Genomic DNA, 21,265 nt, shown 5'->3' with positions numbered 1-21,265 from the left:
GAAAATAGATAGGAAGAAGATACTCCATTCAAATGAAAACCAAAAGTGCAGGGTTAGCTATATTATATCAGATAAAATAGACTTTAACTCAAAAGCTATAACAAGAGACAAAGAAAGCCCTTATACAACGATAAAGGAGTTAGTTTACCAAGAGGCTATAACTATAAATATATACACATCCAGTATTGGAGTACCTAAATATATTAAACAATTATTAATATATTTAAGGCAAAAATAGACAGCAATGCAATAATAGTAGGGAACTTTGATACACCACTTTAAACAATGGATAGATATTCCAGACAGAAAATCAGTAAGGAAACACTGGAGTTGGATTATACTTTAGACCAAGTGAACCTAACAGATGTTTATAGAACATTTTGTCCAGTAGTAGTACACACATTCCTCTCAAGCATGCATGGAATGTTTTGTAGGATAGATTACATATTAGGTCACAAACAGATAAATTTAAGAAGATCAAAATTATATCAAGTATCTTTTCTGACAACAAGAGGAAACCTGGAAAATTCACAAATATGTGGAAATTAAAGGACACATTTCTGAACAATAGGTCAAATAAGGAATCAAAAGAAATCAAAAGGAAAGTAGAAAAATCTCAAGATAAATGAAGATGGAAGCATAACATACCAATACTTAGGGGATGCAAGAAAAGCAGTTTGAAGAGGAAAGTTTATAGTAATAAACACCTGTATTAAGAAAAAAGAAAGATCTTAAATAAACAATCTAATTTTATACCTTGAGGAACTCTAAAAGGAAGAACAAACTAAACCTAAAGTTGGCAGAAGGAAAAAATAAAGATTAGAGCAGAAGTAAATGAAGTAGAGAAGTAGAGATTATAAAGGTACTAGAAAAAATCAATGATAAACTTGTTGAATCACACCTGGAAGTGATGTAACATTGTATATTAATTATGCTTCAATAAAAAAAAACCTAGATGAAACTAGAAATGTTTCTTTGAAAAGACAAACAAAATTGACAAATCTTTAGCCAAACTCACCAAGGAAAACAGGATTTAGGAGACAGGATTCAAATAAATAAAATAAAATATGAAAGAGGGGACATTACAACTGATAAAAAAGAAATACAAAGGATTATAAGAGACCATTATGAGCAGTTATATGCCAACAAATTGGGCAACCTAAAGGAAACATATGACCTATCATGACTGAAACATGAAGAAATAGAAAATCTGAACTCATTGATCACTAGTAAGGAGATTTAATCAATAATCAAAAACCTTCTAACAAATAAAACTTCAGGACCAGATCGCTTTCCAGATGAATTCTACCAAACAATTAAAAGAATTAACACCACTCCTTCTCCAACTCTTCCAAGAAATTTAAGAGGAGGGAACATATCCAAACTTACTTTATGACGTCAGAGTTATCCTGATACTGAAGCTGGATAAGGACACTAAAAGCAATGAAAGTGATAAGCTAATATCTCTGATGAACATAGGTCTAAGATCCTCAATGGTATAATAGCCAAATTCAAGGATCATACTCCATAGTCAAGTGGGATTCATCTCTGTGATGCAAAGATGATTCAACATATAAAAATTAATAAATGTGATATGCTACATTAACAGAATGAAGGATAACAATCGTATTATCATCCAATAATGCAGAAAAGGCATTTGTTAAAATTTAACATCCTCTCATGATAAAATTTTTTTAAAAAAATTAGGTGTGGAAGGAATGCACCTCAATATAATAAATGCACCTCAATATAATAAAGGCAACCCCAAAACTAAAACCATACTCAGTGTTACAGAGTTAAAAGCCTTTTCTTTAAGATCAGGAATAAGACAGGGATGCCCACTCTTGCCACTTTTATTCAACATAGTGCTAGAAGGCCTAGCTATGTGATTAGCCAAGAAAATAAAAGATATCTAAATTGGAAAGGGAGAAGTAAAATTGTTTGTTTGCATATGACATGATCTTATGTAGAGGAAATCTTAAATATTCCATAAAAAAACTGTTAGAACTAATAAATGAATTCAGTAGAATTTCAGGAAACATAATCAACATAAAAAAGTAGTTGCATGTCTATACACTAACAATGAACCATCTGAAGAGAAATTAAGAAACTTACTCATTAACAATAGCATCAAAAATAATAAAATGCCTATGAATACATTTATCCAATAGGTGAAAGGCCTGTAAATGGAAAACTATAAGACAGGGAATGAAATTGAAGGAAACACAAATAGTTAGAAAAATATCCTTGTTCTTGGTTTGGAAGAATTAGTTTTGTGAAAATGTCCATACTACCCAAAGTGATGTACAGATTCAGTGCAATCTCTATTAAAATTCCAATGGCACATTTTACAGGAATGGAAAAAAAAATCTTAAACTAGCCCTTTATCTGATACGTCATTTGCAAGTATCTTCTCCCATTCTGTAGGTTGTCTTTGAGTTTTGTTGACGGTATCTTTTGCTGTGCAAAAGCTTCTTATCTTGATGAAGTCCCAATAGTTCATTTTAGCTTTTGTTTCTTTTGCCTTAGTGGCTGTATCTTGCAAGAAGTTACTGTAGCCGAGTTCAAAAAAGGTGTTGCCTGTGTTCTCCTCTAGGACCATAAAGTTGAGGGTCCACTTCTGGATTCTCTATTCTGTTCCATTGATCTATGTGTCTGTTTTTGTGCCAGTACCACACTGTCTTGATGACCACAGCTTTGTAGTACAACCTGAAATCTGGCATTGTGATGCCCCCAGCTATGGTTTTCCTTTTTAAAATTCCCCTGGCTATTCGGGGTCTTTTCTGATTCCACACAAATCTTAAAATAATTTGTTCCAACAAATTAATATTACTTAATATTTAGTTGACCAGAGCTCCCTGTGCTTCCCCATTGAGAATGATATTTGCTGTGGGCTTTTCATAGATGGCTTTTAAGATGTTGAGGAATGTTCCCTCTATCCTTAAACTCTGAAGAGTTTTGATCAGGAATGGATGCTGTATTTTGTCAAATGCTTTCTCTGCATCTGTTGAAAGGATCATATGGTTCTTGGTTTTTTTTTTTTTTTCTGATATGATGAAACACGTTGATTGTTTTATGAGTGTTGAACCAGCCTTGCATCCCGGGGATAAATCCTACTTGGTCATGGTGAATAATCTTCTTAATGTACTGTTGGATCCTATTGGCTAGTATCTTGTTGAGAATTTTTGCATCCATGTTCATGAGGGATATTGGTCTATAATTCTCCTTTTTGGTGGGGTCTTTGTCTGGTTTTGGAACTAAAGTGATGCTGGCCTCAGAGAACGAATTTGGAAGTACTCCATCTCTTTCTATCTTTCCAAACAGCTTTAGGAGAATAGGTATGGTTTCTTGTTTAAACGTTTGATAGAATTCCCCTGGGAAGCCATCTGGCCCTGGACTTTTGTGTCTTGGGAGGTTTTTGATGACTGCTTCAATTTCCTCCCTGGTTATTGGCCTGTTCAGGTTTTCTATTTCTTCCAGTTCCAGTTTTGGTAGTTTGTGGTTTTCCAGAAATGCATCCATTTCTTCTAGATTGCCTAATTTATTGGCGTATAGCTGTTCATAATATGTTTTTTAAAATCGTTTGTATTTCCTTGGTGTTGGTAGTGATCTCTCCTTTCTCATTCATGATTTTATTAATTTGAGTCTTCTCTCTCTTCTTTTTAATAAGGCTGGCTAATGGTTTATCTATCTTGTTAATTCTTTCAGAGAACCAACTCCTGGTTTTGTTGATCTGTTCCACAGTTCTTCTGGTCTCGATTTCATTGAGTTCTGCTCGAATCTTTATTAACTCTCTTCTTCTGCTGGGTGTAGGATCTATTTGCTGTTTTTTCTCTAGCTCCTTTAGGTGTAAGGTTAGCTTTTGTATTTGAGTTCTTTCCAGTTTTTGGATGGATGCTTGTATTGCAATGTATTTCCCTCTCAGGACTGCTTTTGCTGCATCCCAAAGATTTTGAACAGTTGTATCTTCATTCTCATTAGTTTCCATGAATCTTTTTAATTCTTCCTTAATTTCCTGGTTGACCCTTTCATCTTTTAGCAGGATGGTCCTTAACCTCCATGTGTTTGAGGTCCTTCCAAACTTCTTGTTGTGATTTAGTTCTAATTTCAAGGCATTATGGTCTGAGAATACGCAGGGGACGATCCCAGTCTTTTGGTATCGGTTCAGACCTGATTTGTGACCCAGTATGTGGTCTATTCTGGAGAAAGTTCCATGTACACTTGAGAAGAATGTGTATTCAGTTGCGTTTGGATGTAAAGTTCTGTAGGTATCTGTGAAATCCATCTGGTTCAGTGTATCGTTTAAAGCTCTTGTTTCTTTGGAGATGTTGTGCTTAGAAGACCTATCGAGTATAGAAAGCGCTAGATTGAAGTCACCAAGTATAAGTGTATTATTATCTAAGTATGTCTTAACTTTGGTTATTAAGTGATATATTTGGCAGCTCCTACATTCGGGGCATATATATTGATGATTGTTAAGTCCTCTTGTTGGATAGATCCTTTAAGTATAATATAGTGTCCCTCTTCATCAATCACTACAGTCTTTGGGATAAATTTTAGTTTATCTGATATAAGGATGGCTACCCCAGCTTTCTTTTGAGGACCATTTGAATGGTAAATGGTTCTCCAACCTTTTATTTTCAGGCTGTAGGTGTCCTTATGTCTAAAATGCATCTCTTGTAGATAGCAAATAGATGGGTCCTGTTTTCTTATCCAGTCTGAAACCCTTCGCCTTTTGATGGGGTCATTAAGCTCATTCACGTTCAGAGTTACTATTAAAAGATATGAGTTTAGTGTCATCATGATACCTATTCAGTCCCTGTTTTTGTGGATTGTTCCATTGGACTTCTTCCTAAAGGGGAATTTTAAGAGTCCCCCTTAAAATTTCTTGCAGAGCTGATTTGGTGGTCACATATTCTCTCAGTTCCTGCCTGTCTTGGAAGCTCTTTATCTCTCCTTCTATTCTGAATGAGAGCCTTGCTGGATAAAGTATTCTTGGCTGTATGTTTTTATCATTTAGGACCCTGAATATATCCTGCCAGCCCTTTCTGGCCTGCCAGGTCTCTGTGGAGAGGTCTGCTGTTACCCTAATATTCCTCCCCATATAAGTTAGGGATTTCTTGTCTCTTGCTGCTTTAAGGATCTTCTCTTTATCTTTGGAATTTGCAAGTTTAACTATTAAATGTCGAGGTATTGAACAGTTTTTATTGATTTTAGCTGGGGATCTCTCTATTTTCTGGATCTGAATGCCTGTTTCCCTTCCCAGATTAGGAAAGTTTTCAGCTATGATTTGTTCAAATACATATTCTGGCCCTCTGGCCCTTTCGGCGCCCTTGGGAACCCCAATTAAACATAGATTTTTCTTCCTCAGGCTGTCACTTATTTCCCTTAATCCATCCTCATGATCCTTTAATTGTTTGACTCTTTTTTCCTCAGTTTCCCTCTTTGCCATCAACTTGTCTTCTCTGTCACTCACTCATTCTTCCACTTCGTTAACCCTCGTTGTTAGGTCCTCTAGTTTGGATTGCATCTCATTCAATTGATTTTTAATTTCTGCCTGATTAGATCTAAATTCTGCAGTCATGAAGTCTCTTGAGTCCTTTATGCTTTTTTCTAGAGCCACCAGTAGCTGTATAATAGTGCTTCTGAATTGGCTTTCTGACATTGAATTGTAATCCAAATTTTGTAACTCTGTGGGAGAGAGGACTGTTTCTGATTCTTTCTTTTGAGGTGAGGTTTTCCTTCTAGTCATTTTGCTCAGTGCAGAGTGGCCAAAAACAAGTTGTATTGGGAAAAGGAGAAAAAGAGAGGAGAGAAAGAAGGAAAGAAAAAGAAAAGAAAGAGAAAAAAAAATAAAGAGAAGAAAAGAAAAAAAAGGGGGAGGGATGAAAACAGAAATCAAAAAACAAAAAAATAAGGGGGAGTATCCTCTGATTCTGTATATTGTAAATCCCTCGACTTCCCCTGGAACTTTCCAGTGCTGCTTGGTCTAGATAATAATGATCAATAACTTGGTATAGATAATAATTTGTTTTTCCCCTATCCGTCTAGCTGGTCTTCTGGGGGAGGGGCCTGCTGTGCTGATTTTCAGGTGTTAGCACTTGGGGGGCTGCTCGGCCCCCTGCCTGGTCCAGGGCTCAGGGAAAGATGTTTAAGCTGTGTTTAGATGTTTAAGGCCACTGTGAGGCTCAGTGGGGGCTGTTTACCCCGTGAGGCCCCAGGAGGAACAACCCCAGTGGTAGCGGCCAGCTCTGGAGCCCTGGAGTCAGCTCCCGCAGTAACTATGGAGCTCTCAGCCTGCAGGGGCCTGGATGCTCCGGGGGCGGGACCGCTGATCTGCTCAGCTTGGGGCAGGAGCGTCCTTGCTGTCCTGGGCCCTCCTGGCCTCTGCCTGTCTCCGTGGGAGGCCGGATCCTGGGCTGTGTCCCCGGCGCCCTGTGCTCCCAGGTCTGCGCTGTTGGATTTGCGCTCCCGGCCGGGCAGCCCCCTCCCCGCAGAGCCTCTGTCAGAGCCGCCCCCGAGCTGCTCCCAGGCCGTGGGGCGTGTGCTGCAGTCCTTTAGGGATCTTGGCGCACTCTCCCCGGGGCGCAGGTGCTCTGTTAGTGTCCCAGGGAGCCTGAGGGCACCCCCGCCCTCCTGGGGTCCTGCTCTAACTCCCTGCGAGCCAGGAAGATTGGTGCAGCTCCTGCTTCTCCAGACGGAGCTTTCCTGCCCTGGGGACACTCGCCCCGGCCTCAGCCTGGGTCCTCGCGGGGCCCCTCCCCCTTGGATGTCTTTTGTTTCTTTATTTCTCTTTTCCCCGTCTTCCTACCTTGATAGAAGCGTGAACTCTTCTCACTGTAGCATTCCAGCTGTTCTCTCTTTAAATATCAGGCCAAATTCGTAGATTTTCAGGATGATTTGAAGGTTATCTAGGTAATTTGGTGGGGACAGGTGACTTGGGGAACCTACTTTTCTGCCATCTTGCCCCTCCCCCCGATGTTTTTGATTCTTGAAACCAATAACTTCTATATTTAACCTTCTTTCTCATGGGTTTTTGGTTTGCTTATCCAGAGATGCGTGTTTATTTTGGCACCACAAATGAGTTTGGGCCTGCTGTGGTCACTTTGATTCATTAGTGCTATCATTCTCAGCAAACTTTGAAATGACATTTCATACTTACTGGCTCCTTGGGCATTACCTCTTAGTCATTGCTTTAGAATTTTTATTTCTAAACTAGACTTTCTCTCAACTACTAGTTCCAATTATTGTTGGAGAATGACATGGAAATGTCTTTAAAAGCATCTTTGTTCATCAAGATATCCAAAAGGAATGCCAGTTGAATGGAAGGGGAAGTAGAAGAGGAATCCAAGAGAGCAATTGGTACAGTTGACACACTGAAAAGGCTTGTCCTAGGTCAGGTCTTTATGGGTGGCCCCTGGCTCAGGTTATGACTCCTGTGAGTGAGTCCTCTGAGTGAATCATAGGCTATAATCACCTATGGGATTCAGTGACTGTTTTATGCAACTGCCTTATAAGTTGAGTGAGTGCTCACTCACTGTACACTTAAGGTAGAGTATTCAGAGAGGAGGCAGAAAAGATTAAAAACAACAACAACAAAAGAAAACCTAGAAACTATTGATCTATTTCTGGAATATGACCTATTCTTCAACTGAAATTGAATTCTAGTTCCATTGTGTGTATGAATGCTCCTGTGGGGTGGGTGGGTGTAAGACTCAATCTTGGTTTGTGACAGCATTGACAATCTCCAAGGTTGTGGTAAAGTTCTTTAGAAAAAGAAAAATCTTGTATGTTTAAAAAAATTGCTTACTAAACTCCTGTCATGAAACTTTTTAAAGAGTAGACAAAAGTGCAGTTTTATCAGTTCCAACTTTGTCCTCTCTTCTGAGATTTTGGAAATTATATTTGAAATGTAAATAGCAGGTGTAACTTTTATAATTTTTAAGGACTATTGGAAGAGTGGGAAATGATGCTGATTGTGAAATCAATTCTAAATCTTAAAAACATTGAAGAACTATATCAGATATCTATGAAAGTTATGAAGTGTTTACAGTAGCTATTTTGACATTAAGTTATGCATTATTTGTTACTATTGAAAGATACACTAAATTATTTTGAACTTTTGTTGTAAAATACAGGTTTTTAAAAAATTTTATTTAGTTTTTCCCATTAAAATTAGCAAGCAGGGGCAGCCCTGGTGGCCCAGGGGTTTTAGCGCTGCCTTCGGCCAGGGCCTGATCCTGGAGATCTAGGATCGAGTCCTGCGTCGTGCTCCCTGCACAGAGCCTGCTTCTTCCTCTCTCTCTCTCTCTCTCTCTCTCTCTCTCTCCCCTCTTTCTCTCTCATGAATAAATAAATAAAATCTTAAAAATAAATAAATAAGTAAAATTAGCAGGCAGGGCTACCCTTGGTACACAGCCATGTCTCTCCTGATGACAAATGTAATCTAAAGTGATCGATTTTTTGAGGATCAATTCTTTAATAAAGATGGTGAATGAGCCCCCTAAACCTCATGTAAAGCCTGTGGCCTACTCTCCTTGTGAAAAACTCACTTATAGTGATTTCTTAAATGACTACAAGGACTTTTTCTAAAAATTTGACTCAAGTTTAATTTCAGAAATGATTTTTCTGAACTTCTGATTGAGACACTATCAATAAAAAGCTAAACATTTAAAAGTATTTAAAATTAAAACTTAATATTCATGTTCAAAGGCTGTGAACTAAGCATTATGGGAGATAGAAGGATAAAGACATAGCACCTGGTTTTTAGGAGCTTGAGGTTTCTCTGTGACTGGGGATAAGGAGCATACGTGAAACAAATAGTGCATAAGCAATTAATGTTCAGTAAAGAAACTTTTGCATACTAGGAGACCTGGCATTTAATTTCTAGTGACTTCTTCAGAGAAATAAAATTCTTTTTATACATTTAAAGTTACTGTTTTATGCAACTGCCTTATAATTAAGGATTTTTAGATATGGCACTTTAGCAAACATAGGATACTTTCTGCAGTGTCTTCTGCTCAATTAATGAGGAAATTCATGTGTCCATTAATAGATATTGAAGAATGGTCTCCACATTAACTGATAACTTTGAAAACATTCCTTCAGAAGCCTGAGATATTTCAGCGTGGGTCAATGATGTCTTTTAGGCAACTTGGAAATTTTGGAGAATGTATAACAAAAATGGTACTAGAAGATCTGATTTGCTTTTTCCGCCATTCTAGTACTAACTGGAACCATTCTCTTCTTCCTGGAAAGGTCATCTATACAGTGACTTTTCCTTAAGATGACAACATGTTATTTAGTGATTTTTAAATTATTTCATCAAATATATCACCAAACTATTACCTTAAAATACCTTTGAACCCTAAACTTAGTCTTGCACAAAATAATTTCTTCAACAATCTATACTAAATTTAAAATTTAATTTCTTCATTAGAATAATTGGACAGGGGGTTCCTCCTTGGGAAGATTACTTATTGAAGCTAATACTGAGAGATATTGCTTGCATGCTTGAAAGATCTATGAAAAATCATCCTCACATTCATTGAAAGCTTAAATAAGAGGAATCCTAAATCTACAGTTCTACTTTCAACTTTAAGGAGATTGGAAAGAGGTTGATTATTATGAGTAATGTCACTCAGAATCTTATTTGATAACAGCAGCGGTAATTATAGAAAGTATGTTAATTTTCGCAAGCCTGCTGTGAAGAAGATATTGGTAAAATGTGATAAATTTTTCCAATGAATGAAGCTCTAAGCATATGAGCCATGATGAAGCCATGATGAAACTGTATATATACAGTTATAGTTTATAGTTTTTGGGCTGTGCTGCCATTAATGATGTATAGAGTGGCTCTGATTTGTTGATAGGATAACTATCTGAGAAAGAGAAGTTTTCCTTTTGATAGGAAATTATGAAATTTGCCTTGGGACAAAATGAGCAAACTGAATATTGCCCATTACTTTTTGCCAATTTAGTAATTATGTAAAAAATTGCAGAAGAATGAGGCAATCCTCTAGGAAGAGGAGCAGGAGAAAAAGCAGCTTTCTCCCCCGGCCCCATTTGGCCCCTGAAAATACTGCCTGCAGGAATGTATCTGTGAGGAGGAAGGGCAGGTCCTCTGCCCAGGTCTGCTAGGTGAATATCCTCTTTCCATCAGGTCAGTAAAATGCTTTCTGATCTCAAAACAACAGCAACAGCAACAATAACACACCTAGTACATCAGAATGGTAAAATTGTAGAAACCATAAACAAAGTTCTGTTCTTGATATTTCCAAATGATTGTCTCTCGTCTAACTAGCATGTAGCTTGCTTTTTCCAACGGAAGGATAAAGAATGTATGAATCCAAGAGCTTTGACTACTGTATGCCATTCACTTATGGATTATGAAAAACTTCTGTGGCTAAGTACTAAAGAACATGGTGTTTTTAAAGATTTATGCTGCCACCTGTACTTTGGGCTTTGGCTCTTTATTATATTTGTAAAATACTATCTAAGAAAACCAAGGCTGCTTATGTAAGTTAGTTATTTTATTCTGTTGAAACACCCACAAAGATTCCTTGACAAAAGCATTTTTTTATGATGAAACACAATGAATTGATTTGCAAAACCATATGAGCCAATATTGACTCTAAAAATAGGTTTTTAAAAATACGTAAAATGTAGCAGATCCTGAAGAGCAAAGCTTCTTATTGCACGACAAAAACATAACTGTTTTAGTTTAAAATAGTATTGTTACTAAAGAATTTTGGTTTGCTTATTTTTTTTTAAATAGTTGGTATAAGTTTCTTTAGATATTTTGCCAGGCACTGAATCAGAAAATTCTGAAAGCCTCATAAAAGAACAAGGTTATAGGAGTTCAATAAATTATAAAATAACAAATAATTTAGATGTGAAAAAATAAATTCTACTTCTAATACTATTATTGCATTGATATTATTACATTACATACAATAAAACAAGGAATTTCAAGAAGGGCAGTGGGAAAGGCAACATATTTTAAAGATCTAGATTCAGAATACCTTGTTATTTTTGTTAGAAAGCAATTGAGTATGTGATTGTCTAGAGACTAAAAATGCTTTTGAAAGTGTATTGGCATAATGTGTTTGATTACAGATTATTTCTAAAGGTTTTAGCAAACTGACTTTCTCCTCTTTTAAAAATATCTAACTACTAGATAAATTATAAACCTACTTTTTCGAGAGAGTTAGCAAATTTGGAGGCACAACTACTTTAATGCTGTTCTTGAAATCAACATAGAAAGTCTGAGGTGTAGTCCTGCTGAATTTCCTGAAAATTCTTGCTGCAGATTTTGTAATGACATCAAGTGTTCTATGGGTCTGGACTCCTGCTATTCCTGGATGCTATATTCATCAACCTCTCCAGTTGTTTGAATGATTCATATTCATTCTTTCTTCCCCTCTGTCTCTCTGTGTCACTGTCTCTTTATCTCTCTCTCTGTGCAAATAGCTCTTTGAGAGCAACTCTAATGCAGTACTACTTCCAGTAGATAATTTTTAAGTGATAGCTGAATTTTGTTTTATTCCTAGGTCCTCTTATAGCTTCAGTGTATCTCAAAGTCTTAGCCTTGGCCCAAGTCATGAACTCAAGGTCGTGAGAGTGAGCCCTGCATCTGGTTCCATGTTCAGCATGGAGTTTTCTGAAATTCCCGTCTCCTTCTCCCTCTGCCCCTCCCCTATGCTCTCTCTAAAATAAATAATTTTTTTTAAAAAAAATATTTATTTATTTATTTGACGGAGAGAGAACAGGCACAAGGAGGGGGAATGGGAGAGGGAGAAGCCGACTCTTCATCGAGCAGTGAGCCTGACATGGGGCTTGACCTGGGATCATGACCTGAGCTGAAGGCAGACACTTGACCAACTGAGCCACCCATCACCCCATAAAATAAATAAATCTTTAAAAGAAAATTGCTATTATGACCTGAAAATAATATGAAGATATTTAGAAAAAGATCTGTGTTTATTTAGAGATAATGTCCAAGAATCTGTTTGAATTTAGCATACCTTATCATGTATTCCATATGGAGAATCTGATCTTTAAAAGTAGAGTGCTTTAAAAAAATAAATAAATAAAATAAAATAAAATAAAAGTAGAGTGCTTTAGTTGTCATCCTTGGTCATCCTATTCCATGCCTTAGTTAAACATATACGTATGCTCAGCAAATCTACAGATGAAGCAAAGATAATAGCATTGGTAAATGTATTATAGTTACAGAAATGAGATCCAAAAAATATTCTAGCAGAATAAAAGCAATTGGCTGAAGTTAATGAGATAATGTTTGATAGGGATAAATACAAAGCTCTACATTGCTGTTTTTCCTAAGGGAAAAACACTGTCTCAGGTGCAGATTGGTGAATAGAGATGGCTTAGCATATGTCTTAATAAGTGTGAAAAAAAGACTTAGGAATTGTGGTTAACAGTGGTTAACAGAATTCCATGGTTGCCAGAAAAAGCTGATGGGGCATTTAAAAGTATAGGAGGTCCTATCTTTTTAATCAATAGAGTGAGTAAACTGCCTCTGCTATCTCCTTTCCTTTTCTGACTTATCCAAAATAATTTCTCAAGTTTTGAAAGCATCTTTTATACTTATGTATTAACATTTTTCTGTTCTGCTTATTAAATATAAATCACTTTGTATTCATATTATGTCATCAGTTTTTACCAATGTTTATTTTGAAGGCCCTTAATTTTTAGCTACAGTTTGCAAATGATGTAGGTCCATTTTCATATGGGTGTATCATACAATTAGTACTGTTTCCCAAGTTTTTTGTCTTTCAACCAAGCCTTGTCTTCTGTGCAACAGGATTAGGGAAAATGAACAGTATGAAAAATTCTCCCCTCTTGCTCTCCTAGTGCCTCTGGATTTTAGGGTTGTGTAAATGCCTTATTCTACAAAATAGAAATAAAACGTGGTTTTACCAGTTGATTCCAAGGCTATATACTTGAGAAATAAAAATAATCTAGTGTCTAGTGAGCTAATTCCAGCAAATTTTAGCTACCGGAGAATTTCACTTGGTACCCAGAGCCAAATGGAGAAATCTAAAACATTTAAGACAAAAAACTTTAAGCCGATTCTTAAACTAGGCATAAGAAACTTCTCTTTTAGGCTACTAGATCATCTCTACATAAAGCGTGCAGGCATGAATTTGCTCATTCATTTATTCATTTCTCTTTTTTTAAGATTTTATTTATTTTTTCATAAGAGACACACAGAGACAGGCAGTGACATAGACAGAGGGAGAAGCAGGCTCCGTGTGGGGAGCCTGATGTGGGACTTGATCCCAGGATCCTAGGATCAACAACCTGAGCTAAAGGCAGATGCTCAACCACTGAGCCAGCCACTCAGGCATCCCTATTCATTTATTTCTGCATTCAAAATATACTTAATAAAACTTAGTTGAACTATAAGCACTGTAATAATCCCTATATCTTAATTTTCTAGTTTAAAAAATAAAAATGCTTCAGTACAAGATGTCTATTGGACCTGAGGCCTCTTTTAGCCTTTAACATGGCTGCTAGACTGACTGACTTCCTCCCTTTCTCCCTCCCTTTCTCCCTTCCTCCCTCTCTTCCTTTTTTATTATGAAACCTGGTATGCATATAAATGAATGTATCTTAACAGAGTTAGCAATAATATCAACAACAATAATAATACAAAGATCCATGTAAATACCTTTCAGCTTCTAAAATAAATGTTCGATACTGGTTTCTCCCCAAATGCATCTTCTTGCTGCTTCCTATTCTCTTTTCTAAGAGAGATTTTTAAGAAAACCTTCGAATGTTTCTTTGCTGTTCTCCATAGTTTTATATGTATATCTTTGAACAATAACATTTTTAGTTTTGATTTTTGTAATTTATACTTATATTTTTTTCAATTTATTTTTTAAAGTTTTTTATATTTATCCTTATGGATGTATATAGATATATTCATTCATTCAATTTTGATGTTGCATACTATTCTACTGTACATATATACCATATTTTATCAATTTTGTAGTCATCGAACATTTATATTGCTTTCAGTCCTTCCTCCTACTTTTTTTTTTTTTTGGTCTATCAAGAACAGTGCTTCAGCACATTCTTAGACATATATCCTAGTGCATGTGTGCAAGAATTCCTCTAAGTAAAGGAATTGCTGGGTCACACACTAGACAGATTCTCCTTTTTATCTGTAGTGCCAGAGTGTTTCCTGAAGTGGCTCTACCAATTTGTATTCTCACCAGTGTTGTGAGAGTTCTAGCTCTCTGCCTCATCCACAGCCTTTGGTATTGTCTAATTCTTTAATTTTGATTTATATGGAGGATGTGAAATGGCATCTCATTGTGGTTTCAACTTTCATTTCCCTGCCTACTAATGAGATAAACTTTTTATTCTTATGTTAATTGATCATTTATGTTTCTACCACATGGTAAAATGACTATTTTGTTTTTTCTACTTGCCTTTCATGTTACTCATATTATTGATTTGTAGGATTTAATTATATATCATATATATAAATCCTTTGGTGGCTTAATGTGATTATCTTATGTCTGATTGTGAGTTGTATTTTAAAAATTGTCTTGATAGTGTCTTTGAGGAATCAAAGTTAATTTTATTAACTATTTAAAAACTTTAAGTTTTTATGATTTGTGCTTTTTGCATTTTTTAAAACAAATCCTTTCTTACCCCAAAATCATAGAAATATTTTTCTGTAGTTTCTTCTATGAGTTTTAAAATTTTGCCTTTCCTATTTAAGTTGTCTACTTGGATGTGATTTTTGTTATGGCAGGAGGTAGGAATTCATTCTAACTTTTTTTTTTTTTATGATAGTCACAGAGAGAGAGAGAGAGGCAGAGACATAGGCAGAGGGAGAAGCAGGCTCCACGCACTGGGAGCCCGACGTGGGATTCGATCCTGGGTCTCCAGGATCGCGCCCTGGGCCAAAGGCAGGCGCCAAACCGCTGCGCCACCCAGGGATCCCTTTTTTTTTTTTTTTTTTTATGATAGTCACTCTAACTTTTTTTTTTAATATCAATCAGGAGTCAGCAAACTTTCTGTACAGGACAAAATAGTAAATATTTAAGGCTTTTCAGGTCATACAGTCCCTGTTGTAGCCCCAAAGCAGCCAAGGACAAAACTTGAATGAATGGGCATGGATGTGTTTTAATGAAATTTTTTACAAAAGCAGGAGGCTTTATTGGATTTGGTCTATGGACTGTAATGTGTTAGTCCCCGATAATGGGTAACTAATTGTCTCAGATAAATTTTTTTTTTTCCCACTGATGTTCAGTGTCTGCTCTGTTGTATAATATTTCCATATATGTGTGAGTCTGCTTCTGGGCTCTATATTTTTTTATTGTTTTAGTTGTTCATTACTGTTCTGTAATCCCACTTCCTAATTATTATAGCTTTATTATAAAGTTTGATATCTGGCAGGGCAAAAACTCCTTCCTGATCTTCTTTAGATGTGTCTTGGCTTTTTTTGGCTATCTCTTTTCTACATGAATTTTAAAAATCAACTTGAGTTCTATAAAAACTCCATTTAGAATTTGATTCAATTGTATTACATCCATTTGGGGAGAACTAAGATTAGAATACTGTATTCCTATTCCTATTCATCTCTCCTTTTATTAGGGTCATCTTTAAAGTCTTACACTAAGGTTTATGATACTCTCTTAGATCTTGCATATCACTTTTTAGATTTATTCCTAGTTACCGTTACCTATCTTTGGTGTTACTATGGTAAATGATATCTAGAAGTTGCATTTTCTAACAACTGTTGATGTATAGAATTTCAGTCAGATTTTACATGCTGATTTACCAACTCAACCCTCTCAATAATTCTTACACTTTTCTTTGGGGTTTATTGTCTTTGTACAATTATAGTTTTCTTTCCACTCCTCATATTTTTTATTTTATTCTAGCCTTTAGTGCAATATTGAATAGAGTAATGAGAATAGGAATCCTTTTATTTTCCTTGCTTTTTAAAGAATGATTCAACTTTTTCACTACTTTGCATGATATTTGTGGGATTTTTTTGTTTTGAAGATATACTTTATTAGGTCAAGGAATTTGCTTTCTGATAGAGTTTTAGGTTTGATTCTTTATCTTTTTTCCTTATGACTCTCTCACACAGAAGCTTATTTTTTCTTATCTTGTGGGGCCATCTCTCTCAGAATATTATCTGTAGATATCTTTTAAGCCTTGATCAAAGTGTGTTCTTTCAAGAGAATTGTGTTTGCTTTTGCTAGTGTGGTCACCATCATCTCAGGAGCTCTTCAAACTAACTTTTGGCCTAAGACTTTTTAGGCCACTCAGTTATTATGAATTCCTATGCAGGGTAGATTTTTTTCCCTTTTTTCCCAGAGAATCCAGAATTAAGGCTAACAATGACTTGTATTATTCTTTTGGTGGGATAGTTTTTGGGTTTCTCTTCTCCCCCCACTCTCATGTTCTGAGACTGTCATCCTTTGAAAGCATCAGGTTTACGAGACTTCTCTAGTCTGACCTATCACTCTAAAAGGGCCTTTGGCTTTGTCTTCTGTTTTTTATATGTAACTGATTAGAACTCAGGGTCTGGGTTAGCCAGAATTGCCATATACTTCAAAGCAACTGCCAGTTCCCATGCTATTTATTTCTGAGGATTTGTGAATTCTTATTCTGGCCTTTGAGGAATTCTCTTAATTTCTTGTCAGATGGGCAATGCATTAGAAAAAATTTTAATATCTTTTATTTAACATTTTTAGGTGGGCTATACCAAGAGGATATTCTGTGAACATCAATTCTGCTGTACAAAAACCAGTATTTCCCCTTTGATTTTACTTATGATAATAGCCTCCTGTCCTGAGCTGTATCCTACCTGACCATGGCTAACCTTTGAATCAGTAGCTCTCAAACTTTGCTGCATATTGAAACCACCTGGGAAGCTTTTTAAAAATCCTGATGCTCAGGCCACACTCCAGATAAATTACATTAGAGTATCTGAGACATTAGTAATGGTTAAAGCTCCCACAGGATTCCACTGTAAAGTCAAGGTTAAGAACAACTCCTTAAAACCTGGCTGCCCATTTTGATTCATGTCTATTCCTATTCACCTGCCTTTCACTTTTCTCAGCCAGACATTTTATTTCTGAGGCCAGGTGACCACATTCACAGAAAACAGTTTTCCAGTGCTCTTGGTCCTCTTCAAACTAATATGCTTTTTGTGTAACTAAATCTACTCTACCTGTGGTCAACTGAATAAGAAAATGTTCAGCTTGTTTTATTTTTCTTTAACATTCTGGTTTTTTCTTTTATATCTTTCACAGTATGCTGATGCAATTTTGTTTTCCTCTGCTGAGAAAATTTTAGTGCAAAGTCTCTTAATTTGCTAATTAATTCTGATAGACTAGTTTCAGAATCTCAGCAAATCAGTGTGTGATATGCTTAGATTATGAATAGTTTAGCACAGAAAATGATGCAATTTCAATGGAATAAATTAGAGTCAATTAACATGGCAGAGTCAGTTATCTTTTTGAATAATGCAGATTTGTTCAGAAAAGCACTCTGTTTTATTTGTAAAGTGATCCATGCTTTTAACCACTATGACTGCCACCACTCTTTTCCCTTTGGAGGTAATAAAAAAGGAGAAAATAAATAACAAGAACAGCTAGGCCAGATGTAGCAAAACAGAAAGGTAGGATTGTCACCAGATTTTATTTTAGGTCAGAGTATGTTAATTAACCATAGCATGTTATTAAAACACTATGTTTTATAGCTTTAATGTAATGTTTAGAGGATCTGAAAATGTGACAGAATTATAAATTTATAATTATTTCTTCAGGGGAAGTAATCATGACATTTCCTGTAAGTAAAACAAGTTGTTTCACTTTCTGGAGCTTTCTTATGTATCTTTTAGGGCTTGGAACCAAGTAGAGTAAACAGAAATCTAACTACAATATTAGTAAATGATTAGTTTAACACATTAATTTTAGTGTCTACAAGATAGAAGATATCTCCCCGAGTGAACAGATGGCTTAACTAGGAATGGCAGATTCCTCATGATTTAATGGTGAGAGTTGTGGTCTAGAAAGCTTTAGAGAAAAATCACATTCTTTGAGCAAGTTGGTCTTTAGAAGCCTGCTATTGCTTTCCATAATAATGGACAATTATCATTATTCTCCTTAGGGGAACATTGTGTGGAATAACTAATTAATGATTGCAGTGCACTTTGGAAGGCTTTCTGAGTCACTATTCAGTATTTTACGTTCGAGTTTCAGGAGAAAAGGAGTATGGATAAAAGAAACCAGGAGAAAGCTCTTATTTCCAGATCTTGTGAAATTATTTTCCTGACATGTTGTTAATAGATATAGCTCCTTTTCAAAGATGCTGTTATAATTTTGTTTCATGTTTAAAGAACCTTTTTTACTGTTTTTCAAAAGTTCTGCTGCTGTGCAATGATCCTGTGTGCCTATAAATCACTGTAAGTTCCAATACATGGCGTGATACATTTTATATAAATATTATCTGTTGGCTTTCTAAAAGAAAACAAACAAAATCCTTATAAAAAGAAAAGACCACCTGGTTGACTCAGTCAGTTAAGCCTCTGACTCTTGGTTTTGGCTCAGGTCATGATCTTAGGGTTTTGAGACAGAGCCCCATGTCTGGCTCTGTGCCCAGCACAGAGTCTGCTTGGAATTCTCTCTCTCCCTCTGCCCCTCCTCCTGCATGTGTGCACAACATACACACACTCATTCTCTCAAATAAAATAAATAAATAAAATCTTTAAATGTTGTCTGTTGGTTAATATTATCTTTGGGTATTTGGAGACCTGAATTTTCACCTTATTGAACATATTTCTGGTTTATTTTCAAGAAAGCCATCCCTAATTGTCACATATCAGGTGTTTTTGACTATACTTGTTATTTCCCAAACCAGTTATGTGGTAATTAGTTTTCAAAAGTCCTTCCCTTCCAATGAATCATACTGTCCAGTATTTATACCCTGTATAGTTTTTTACACATTCAATCTGGGCTGGCTCTTTGTAACCAGACTGATAATGTACATATTTTAAATCCAGGTTGTAAGAAGCCTTGCAGCTTCTAATTTCTTGGGACGCTTACTCTGGGGGAAACCAGCACCATGTGAGAAGTCCAGCTCATCCTGAGACTTGCATTCTGCAGGGCCGCTCAAGGGAGGCATTTGAAGGAATCATTTGGGAAGATAGATATGTGTGTGTATATATATATATATTTGGCCAGTTCACAGCTGTTGGAGCTATCCCAGATGAAATACCAGATATGTGAGTATGGAAGCATCTAGGGTGTTTAGACCAGTGAAGCCCTCACATGACTCCAGGCCCAACTGTTAATCTGGTTGCCAACTATATAAAAGAACCTACATAAGAGCCACCTAAGGGATCCCAATCCACATGCAGAACTATGAGTGGGAACAAAATATTCTTGTTTGAAGCCCCTAAGCTTTGGGGTGTTTGTTACTAGCAGAGAAAACCAGGACTATGAAGGGACTAAGGGACTATGAAGAGTTTGACATGGGTTGCTACACTAGTATCACAGTGGGGTTTTTTTCTTGTTTTTTTCATTTTGATTACTTTTGCCAATAGTATTAGGCAGATCCTTCATATGCCAAGATAATGTTCTTGAAATTTGTCACAGTTATATCTAAAAGACTACCTTTTCTAATCTGTAGTGCTATCTATGGGGTTTATGCTTGCTTGAAAGTAGAATTGACCCTGTGACCTATTTTTAATATTCCAAGAAGCCTACCCAAGATAGTATATTTACCCAAGATAAGAGTTTTAAGACAATACATTGTTTTTGTCTGTGTTTATCAATCTTTCAGTGTATCTCATTTAAATGAATTATACTTAAATGCAGTGTTTGTGGTGGTGGTGTTTGTTCTTCTAGATAGAATGTCTTAAAATATGGGATTCTTTTGAGGAGACTAAAAAGGTTTTGTTTTGTTTTGATACATATTAAGCTTTGTTAATGTTTCCTAATATCTAGTTCGTTTCTTCTAAGCCTATAGAAGACTGTATCTTCCAACCCCTCTACAGTTGAGCTGTGTATTGGCCTGGTCAATAGAAAATGGGCTGTGAACAGAAATGATGTGTGCTATTTCTGAGCTGAAGCATTTATTGCTGGCATAAAATATATCATGCTCTCTCTTCTCCTGCTATAGTCAACAAGAACATGTGTTCCAAACAGTGCATTTTCAAAGTAGAAAAATGTCTAATATCTTGGATCCCTAAGTGGCCATGTAGGGCAGTCTTTAACAGACTTGAATTGGGCATGTAATATGGATGAGAAATAAATTTGTTGTGTAAATCCACTGGAATTTCAGGATTAAATTTAAAATGTAAATTAATTTTTTAAATGGGTTATTATAAGCTAACCTATCTTAATACAATAAGTTAGAATATTATTCTCTCTTAAAATAATGACTTACAGCAAGAATTGGGAGAGATGATGTGCTTCATGATCTATAAGCACTGAGCTCTGATTAGTTAATTGTGGAAAGCTCATAGTAAGGAGTGAAAGAATGAAAGACCTTTCAACTGATTATAAAGGAGAAGACAACAGGTAGGAAAACTAAGATTCTACAGACAGGCTGATCCTAGATAGAATTTTTTGAAAGAAGAACTAGAATAGTGGGGGCCTCTGAAAACAAAATTTTCATTTTGGTTTTGTTTAGAACTATTCCTGATTCCTGCCCCCACAACAATCCAGTCCTTATGTTGCTACCAGAGTGATATTTTCAAAATGATAATCTGCTTAAAACATATATTGGCTCTACGTTATTATTTGAATAAAAATTAATATTCTTAGATTGGTGTGATTTACCACACTCTTCATTTTTTTTTTTTTCTGTTGCAGCCATACTGGGTTTTTAAGGGCACATTCTTTCTGATATCTGATATCTTTTCTTCACTTCCCATCCTTCCAGCCTCCTACTCTTTTCCTAGGTAATCCTACTCAGCCTTCAGATCTCAGCTCAGTCTTCACATTCAGGAACTTTGCTCTGATCATTAAGGACTTTTGTTAAGGACATTTATAGATCACTGCATGATGGTAGAAGCTTGTTTATGTTTCCTCAGCATTTTATGCCCAGTGTCCAGGAAATAATCAATGTGTCATAGAAGGTAAAATGAATGCCTTTGTAGGCCTTTGCTATGAAGGAACAAAAAGTCCAAATGGATCTGAAGAGCAGGAGAGAAGAATTGATTTGTAGTATATTATTAGCCATATCATAGATCACTGGATTT

General features: G+C 36.0%; 1 protein-coding gene and 1 long non-coding RNA gene across 2 annotated transcripts in view; one reads left to right on the top strand and one right to left on the bottom strand.

Annotated features, from left to right (window-relative positions):
- GPR158 (G protein-coupled receptor 158) overlaps positions 1–21,265 on the top strand; it is a 408,845-nt gene that overhangs the window by 63,862 nt on the left and 323,718 nt on the right. The gene's annotated exons all lie outside the window — the stretch shown is intronic.
- The window catches only part of LOC144313654 (uncharacterized), an 83,555-nt gene continuing 74,322 nt past the window's right edge, over positions 12,033–21,265 (bottom strand). Inside the window, exon 5 of the long non-coding RNA XR_013379283.1 lies at positions 12,033–12,177. This is a non-coding gene — a long non-coding RNA (uncharacterized LOC144313654). The remainder of the gene's footprint in view (positions 12,178–21,265) is intronic.

This window comes from Canis aureus, chromosome 5, assembly GCF_053574225.1.
Source record: "Canis aureus isolate CA01 chromosome 5, VMU_Caureus_v.1.0, whole genome shotgun sequence".
Taxonomy (NCBI): Eukaryota; Metazoa; Chordata; class Mammalia; order Carnivora; family Canidae; genus Canis; species Canis aureus.
Note: the sequence above shows the minus strand (reverse complement) of the source record. Positions and strands in the feature narration are given on the sequence as shown.